At 32.6% G+C, this 9,039-nt stretch overlaps 1 pseudogene; it reads left to right on the forward strand.

Moving 5' to 3' along the window:
* Positions 1-7,797: 7,797 nt before the first annotated feature.
* Positions 7,798-7,946, forward strand: LOC117174017 (annotated as a pseudogene).
* Positions 7,947-9,039: the final 1,093 nt, after the last annotated feature.

The raw sequence follows: 9,039 nt of genomic DNA on the forward strand, positions 1-9,039 counted from the left end.
TAGGTTTCTGTATTTGACCATATGCAGATGCAAAATAATTTTTCTTTAGTCGTAAAAAACAAGATTAGAAATAAGAAAATTATTTTAAAAAAGGAAATAAAAATTAGTATGAGTCAATTTTTATTCATATTATGAATTGTAATGATATAAATTGATTTAAATGATACATGTTTCAGCGCAGCTTAGAATACAATTTAAAGCAAAATACGAAACAAATATTAAAATAATCATGATAAATACAATTTGGGATATACTTTGCAATGTCTGAATAAGCAATCTCAGGCAGAGTTACATAAAAAATGGAATATATTTGATATAAAAGTGTTGTGTATAATGTAGAAAAGTTGACAATTTTGGACAGAATCGAGTGAGAAACACGAAGTACGTGATGAGAATGTGTTCGTTAAAGCCGAAAGAACTTTAACAAAAGATAGTTCACAATCACACAATTACAGTTGTCCATGCGTTGACCATCAATCGCGTGTCGTAGGTGCGCTCAAATTCTCGAGCTAAACTCTTTTAACAAAAGAAAATCTATAATCACGAAATTAAACTGCGAGAACCAACAGTCGCGTTGAATGGCGTGTAAAAAAATTGTCGATTTTTATTTGTGGCTCAGTTTCAGAATTAAACGGATACTTTTTATTTTGTTATTTTATTTCAATTAATTGTTAAACTTTTTAATTTGAAAGTACTTACGGGTGAAACTTAAAATGTTTTTTCTTTCATACTTTTTTTCTTTTTAAAGTACTTTTAAAATTACAATGTTGGTCTTTCTGGATATGAAAGAATAATTAATTCTTTTTTATATTAAATAAATTGTTGAGACACACAATAATTAATCAGTTTATATTTATCTGAAAACTGAATTGTTTGCAGGTAGTAAAACAATTTTCGTGATTTCGCGAAAAAAGATACAAATGTATTTGGTTGCCAAGTCTGACGAGTGACAGACAGCGCTAGTCGTTTTTCCTTTGATGGGAGCTTACAGATTTCTAGTGCAAAAATCTTCTGTGTGTTTGTGCATTTTGTGGGGACGTGTGGGAGGGTAGAGGAGGCGTGTTTGTTTTTTGTTTCAGGCAGCTCCATGCATCGCCCCCACTTTTCTGTTTTCTTACGATACGGAGGGGAATTGTCGGTTAAACTAATCCAACAGATGGCGCCACAAAAAGTAGGTCTGTGTTTTTCATTGAATTGCATTAAGAAAAAGCAAAAATAATTAAAAACTTGATGCTTTTTGTAAATAAACTAAAAAAATAGGTGAAAAAATAAGTCTAACTATTAATAATTATTTAAAAAAAGAAAAAGTCATGAAAATATGTAGTTTAATATGAATAAAATTTAATTTTGAGATACATTTTGAAAGTAGTTCGAACTTTATATTTTTGTGATTTATTTTGCTCATATTATTGATTTTATTATTTGTTAAAGTTAAACAAAATTATTTTTTGTTAAAATTATTAATATAGCTAATAAAAATTTTTATTTAAGGAAGATTTTGAATTAAATAGTTAATTATATTATTGCAAACCTCATTTCTAAAATGAACAGACTATAAACTATTAAACTCTATAAACAAACGTACCGTATTCATAACGGAGTGTAGGAGGAAATTCACTTTTTTCGTTTAGCTTGAAGCTCCGAACTTTTGTCTTCTCTATTTGTTTATTAATAATTTTTGAACTCAAAGCATGGAAAAACTGAAATTTTGTACATAACAATTTTTTACGCTTTGATAACTGATCAGGAAAACTTTATATTGTCTAAAATTAATTTTTAGGGACTCATAAAATACAAATAATTTGTTTATCATTCCATTTATTTGTTGAAAGCAAATTTGATAAATAAATTAACAAATAGTTTATTATCGCTAAAATTTTTTGGTGCTAAAAGTGCTTCACATTAATGTATGAATTACATTTAATAACAAAAATAATTTAAAAGTTTATAATCACTATTGTTATAAACAATTCTTGTGGCAAAATATTATAATTTGAGATTTTTCAAATGAAGGATCAACCCTTGCCTGATATCAACTTATTTAACATAACTTTACTCAACAAAACCTGACTTTAGCTAACCTGAATTAACAGAAATTTATTGAACTACACGTAAAGCTCTGGAAGCATATTTTCCCAGTAGCAAATGTGTGCTACATCGAATGGGTCAACTCGAGCCTAACCTAGAAATAAATCTAACCTAGCCTAACCTAACCTCACGAAACACAACTAAACTGATTGTGTTGTCCCGTTGTGTTTGCGGAACCGTTTCATTCAGCTTCGGCTTAACCTACATAGAGGTTTAACCTATCCTAACTTAACAAAACCTGACCTCACCTAACCGATTACGCTGACAACCCTGTTCTTGCGTACTTTCATATTTTGACATTAATAGCAGTGAATGTCTAGAGTTTAGCAACCGCTTGTTGCTAGCATTATTCGCCTTGTGTCCGTAACCAGGGCACCTCCATCTGGTGACGGTGGGCAACGGATCCACATTGGCTGAGTCAACGGGTAAACGGCGTTCATGCCGTCATGGCAGACACAGGTAAAAAGTGTATTACGATGCAGGAAAAAACCCCAGTATCGGCGGCTGGTCAGGGTGGGAAAGCGGGCTCTCCGACGTCGTCACCATGCAACCATATCTCTTCATCAATGGATCACTTGGTTGGTGTAGAGTCTCATGCTACAAGGAAAAAAACCGCGAGAATTTCTCAATCGCATACATGCAAGAATAGCTCAGATTCATTCTGTTTCATCTGAAGTAAATATGAAGTGAGCACTCTGCGAAAATAAATCGACGAGGAAGTGAAAAGTCTTTACGAAGAGTGTATTGACCATGAATTGCTGCACCAAGAAACAAAATGGGTTCCTCACGTCATTTGCAATTCCTGCAGACTTATGTTGTATCGTCTAAAAAATTCAAACAACGAAAAGTACCGCAAGTACTCTACACATACTAACATTTCGTACATTAATGTGTGCACAGTCACAAGAGCAATTGAAATAAATAAAAATGCACGCCATGGAGACGGTAGTGAAACCAGTGATCGAACAGAAAATAGTTCTGATGATTCCGATGAAAATGACGAAAAAGATGACGAATATGGTGTGCATAAAATAAAATTGAAGGTTCCAATATTAGTGTCGCAACTAGAACTGAATGATTTTATTAGAGATCTTGAATTACCGAAAGACGGCGCTGAATTTGCCGCTTCATTTCTAAAAAGAATAAATCTTCTAGAGCCAAAGACAAAAGTATCATTCTATCGCGACAGGGACAGAATGCAGAGAGTTTTTCGTTAAAGACGAAGAGACGTCTTTAGTGTACTGCACTGACGTTAACGGACTAATGAACCACTTGAAGAAAAATGCGTACAGAGACGAAGAATGGCGACTTTTCATTGATTCGTCAAAACGCAGCATTAAGGCTGTTTTACTGCATAACACGAATACTTACGCTCCTATCCCTATTGCTCACTCAACGGTCATCAAAGAAGAATATAACAATGTTAAAATGCTTCTTGAAAAAGTTAATTACACGAATCACAAATACCAAATATGTGGTGATCTCAAAATCATAATAATGATATTAGGCCGACAATCCGGTTTCACGAGAGAACCATGCTTTATATGCCTGTGGAACAGCAAAGATCGAGCCAATCATTACAGCAAAAAACATTGGCCTTTAAGAGATTGATTCAAACCTGGTTCTCATAATATTATCAACCAAAGCCTCGTTCATCCAGAAAAAATTTTACTACCACCCCTCTACATAATGCTTGGGCTCATGAAGCAATTTGTCAAGGCGTTAGACAAAGATGGACAATGCTATAAGTATATATCCCTTAAATTCCCTAATGCTTCAGATGCTAAATTGAAAGAAGTAGTATTTGATGGACCACAGATTCGAATATTGACAAGAGATACTAATTTCGTGAGCCACATGACAAAAATTGATATGGACGTTTGGGAAAGTTTTAAAGCAGTAAACGCAAATTTCCAAATGATAAGAAACTACAAAAAGTTAGGCTGCTTGATAAATTTAAAACTTCACTTTCTAGATTCCCATCTGGATAAGTTTCCAGAAAATGTTGGTTATTTCAGCGAAGAACAAGGGGAGCGTTTTCATCAAGACATAAAAGTAATGGAACAACGATATCACGGTAGATGGGGCGAGGTCATGATGGCTGATTTTTTCTGGATGTTGAAAAGGGAAACGAATGTAGGTCTTAAACGTAAGCGTAACCCTTTGCATCGTTCCTTCGAAGAAAAAAGGAGACACGTTATAGAAGGCAGAAAATAGACTGATGTAGATCTATAAATCAATTTAATTACGATAAAAAGCAAGATAAAATGTAAACACAAAAGATAGTATAAATATATTCCTTAAGTTTAAGAAAAGCAGAGAAAAAAATTTCGAATAAAACTTTTATTCATTTGCATGTTTAAGTTACAGTTCTACATTTTAATTGATACAAACATTGTCAGGTTAATTAAAATGGGGTCAATTCTACTTGTAGTTCTAAGTTTTTTCAAATGAGCAATGTGCGTCTCAATTTTTAATCACCTGTAGTACAATGAAATGAATTTTATATTGTTACAACAGGAACAGTTAAGTTGTGTTGCGTTAAGGAAAATTTCGTTAGGTTCTGTTAAGTTAGATTCATTTGTAGGTTAAGATCGAGTCAACCTATGAACTATAGCATATATTTAAGACTGAGAACCGTACGCTTACATAGCTACATGTGTGGTTGAATTTCATTCGGCTAGCTTAGGTTAGGTCAGGTTTTGTTAGATTAGGATAGGTTGAACCTCTATGTAAAATAAGCCGAAGCTGAATGAAACGGTACCGCAAACACAACGGGACAATACAATGAGTTTAATTGTGTTACGTGAAGTTAGGTTAGGTTAGGTTAGGCCAGGTTTTTTCAGGTTAGGATAGGTTTGACCTCTTTGCAGGTTAAGCCCAAACTGATTCAAACAGTACCGCAAACACAACGGGACAACACAATCAGTTTCATTGTGTTTCGTGAGGTTAGGTTAGGCTAGGTTAGATTTATTTCTAGGTTAGGCTCGAGTTGACCCATTCGATCTAGCACACATTTGCTACTGGCAAAATATGCTTCCAGAGCTTTACGTGTAGTTCAATAAATTTCTGTTAATTCAGGTTAGGTGAGGTCAGGTTCTGTTGGGTAAAGTTATGTTAAATAAGTTGATATCAAGCAAGGGTTGATCCTTCACAGTTGTCAACGTGTTTTTGAAGAGAAAATTTGCATCACTGGAATTATTTTGAAATTTATTTGCCTCAGTGCATGATTTTTCGTCATTTTTTGAGGTTATGGCTCAACCATGACGTGATGGGTGATTTTTGATACCAAATTTGAATTCAGCGCCAAAAAATCCATAGGAATACGCGTGTCTTGTTACCAGATCCGCACACTTTTTTTGTGTGGCTGTGTTATTAAACTGTATAAATGTACTATATATATGATGTTGGGTTCAATTTAAATAAATATATATACATTATATTGAATCCAATTTCTTATTTATCATTCGTGTCATTGACTTTTTTCCAAATAATTCCCTGAAACATTTTAATTACAATTACCACTACGTTGTAAAAATATTTCCTTCAAAACTTGAAATTTTTAAGATTTTAAAGGAACAAAGATTCTTTACATTGCAACTTAAGTTGTAGTCTTACATGTTCTAATTATTATTATATTTACATTGGATATAAGTAATATATTTTTCATTAATTCTTCTGATCATGTATATTTTTGAAATATTTTTGTCGTTGAGGTCTTAAATATTATTAATTTTTTCATTAGCTACATTAATAATTTCAACAATAAATAATTTTATTTAACTTTAACAAATAATAAAATCAGTAATATGAGCAAAATAAACACAAAAATATAAAGTTCGAACTGCTTTCAAAATGTATCTCAAAATTAAATTTTATTCATATTAAACTACATATTTTCATGACTTTTTCTTTTTTGAAACAATTAGTAATAGTTACTCTTATTTTTTCATATATTCTTTTTTGTTTATTTGCAAACAGCATCAAGTTTTTAATTATTTTTGCTTTTTCTTAATGCAATTCAATGAAAAAGATAGACCTACTTTTTGTGGTGCTATCTGTTAGCTTAGTTTGACCGACATTTCCCCTCCGGATGGTAAGAAAACTACTACTGCATACACATACACGGTCGAGGCAGGGGGCTGTTTCAGATAAGGCAGCGCAAATAAAAAAGAAAATAGAACGCGGAATTCAATAGAAAAATTTTCATATTAAAAATCGAGTTTTTTATTCCAAAGATGAAACCTTCTGTCGAAAATGGAACAATGTTCAACAAAATAGTTGAATTTTTAAACGAAGGAGATTAATTCGGAACGCGGAATTTAATAGAAAAATTCTCAGATTAAAATGCGAATTCTTAATCTAAAAGATCGAACTAGCTGTTCGAAATACGAGTAGACGAGTGTTCATCAATATAGTTGATTTTGCTACCCAAAAAAAGATGACTTTTTAGGAAAATTTAGATAAAATCTTCACCCGACTTGAACTTGTGCATTTCTTTAATTTTTTGTCACTTAAAATATGTGGTTGACCTTCTTTGTTTTAAGTCAAATATTTAGGGGTTGATGTTGATAATTCAATGATTTTTCTATAGCACCTGGTGAGATAATTCTGAAAAAAAGAACCTGAAAACAATGATGATGAGAGAACGCATTCTGTCACCAGTCAATCATCTTGTTTAGTTGATTTGAGCGCTTTTGGATTCAGTATGTTTATTTACATTTATTTGACACCTTTGCAATTTTTAATTTTATTTTTAAACTCCGCGCGCAGCATACTACTGTAAAGATTATGGATGCGCTTGAAGCCACCTTCAGCAGAATATAATAGCATTTTTTAAAATTTTTAACGCTTCAAAAATACGATTGCAATTACTCCAGGACATTTTAATGGAAAATTTAACGTAGAATCCGAATTGCAACAAGTTAAATGCCCATCTTGCTGGTTTTTTTTAGTTTTTTTTTGCATGATATGGAAGGGATACTATGTGGATACTATAGGAGTATGCTGTAGAGTATCCTTTCCAAACAATCGGTCCGCCAGAGTCGGGACCAGGCTCGGTCAACTGTACAGGGGGAAATGCCGAATCGCGCGTGCGCGAAAACTGAATTATTTTGTTATTTGTGCTGTCACGTGTTGTCGGGCACTGTCATTGCAAGATATCTTTAGCAAAATGATGCACATGTGACTCGAAGACTTTTTCTACTAAAAATATCAAAACAAAAGCAAAATGAAGAAAATGAGAAATGTAAGATGAGAAATAGAATGCTAATTGTCTTTAATTTCTTATTTGGTGTTTCTTGTTTGCTAAATTTTGTATTTATTCATCGTTTTTTCTTAAATTGTTTTACTAGTCAACACACATACCCAGCAAACACGTTCTGTAACTGTTCCAGATCAAAAAAGGAACTGTGTTCTATAACAGTTGTTACAAGATCGTGATGGAACTGTTCTAGAACAAAAATATCACAGCGTTCTAGAACAATGTTACAAAATTGTGACCCAACTGTTCTAGAACAAAAATGTAACAGTGTTTTAGAACATTGTGACAAAATTATGACAGAACTGGTCTCGAACTATGTGACAGCACTGTTCTGTAACAGTTGCTATGGAATTGTTCTAGAACAAACTGGTCACAGACGCTCTATAATATTTGTTTTAAGTTTATTTTAGAACTGTGCCGTAACAGTGTTATATCGAAGTTCTAGAACCCTTTTACGAGTGTCTTCTAGAACAAATTAGGAACAAAGATTAGTTCAATAACACTATGGTTGAGCTGACCCTTGTGAAAATCCCTAATGTGGATATCTCGGACGTATAATTTTTGTTAGTCGGGACTGCGTACGCGCTATTCCGGATCAAAATATATCCATGGGGATATCAAAATTCCCGCCTCGCATGATATTCCGACGGGTTATCCCTAGAATAACCCGAGACATAAATGGGGCCAAATCGAATTTCCCGGGATATCATATTGCTGTGAGGGGTACATAACACTGTTCCATATTCAATAAATAACTGTTCTAGAACTGTTATATAATTGTTATAGAGATGTTCTAAAATTGTCCTAGATTTTTTACAATGCAGCGTACCAAAGTTCTATAATTGTTACAGATAGGTTGTCACAGCGTTCTAGGTTTGTTAAAGATTTGTCATACAATATTTGTAATTGAGTTCTAGAACTGTTCTAGAAATGTTACAGATGGATTACAGATGGATTGTTCTAGCGTATGAAGGATGACATTTTTTATTTCCCAACTTATTTTCACACGAAGTAGTAAAGTAGGAATTGCCACGCCCTAAATTATTTTGTGCTTATCCGAATTATATCATTTTTTTTACATAACCTCAAAACAAAATTTTGTAAACAGTAAATGGAATTTAAAAACTACCTGTCCTTATTGCAGGACAAAGTGAAGATTTTTTCTTGTTTTAAATAGATGGTAAAAAACTCTGCATAAGCCGGTCGAGACCTTCTTGATTAACACCATTGTTTGGATTATCTACGTTCACACCTTTTTCAAGAACAAGCACATTTATTAGACGTTTGCTATCTATGTTTTTATTTATATTGATCTTTTTGATTGGTGTTTTTATTTATTTAGATCGTTTCGAAAAACGAGATAGAAAATGTAAACTTTTGTTCTCTTTTTTAAAACGAAGTTGGAAGATATTTAATTTTTCCTTGAAAAATAAGACATATAGCTTTGTAAAATACTTCGAATTACCAAATTACTCATAATTACCTGGATTAAACGCGAATTTTACGCTAAATTTTAGGTGAAAGAACCTACATTAATAGTGGATCGACTTCTCGGATTACCTTAATTACTTCGAATTATTTGAATTGTTATTTGATTACTACGGATACAATTGAATTATTCCATCTTACAAGTGTATTAATCCTAATTACACATTGTATCTGGTTTGTTTATTTATAATCACAAATTA

The sequence above is a fragment of the Belonocnema kinseyi genome, chromosome 5 (assembly GCF_010883055.1).
Source record: "Belonocnema kinseyi isolate 2016_QV_RU_SX_M_011 chromosome 5, B_treatae_v1, whole genome shotgun sequence".
In the NCBI taxonomy this organism is placed as follows: Eukaryota; Metazoa; Arthropoda; class Insecta; order Hymenoptera; family Cynipidae; genus Belonocnema; species Belonocnema kinseyi.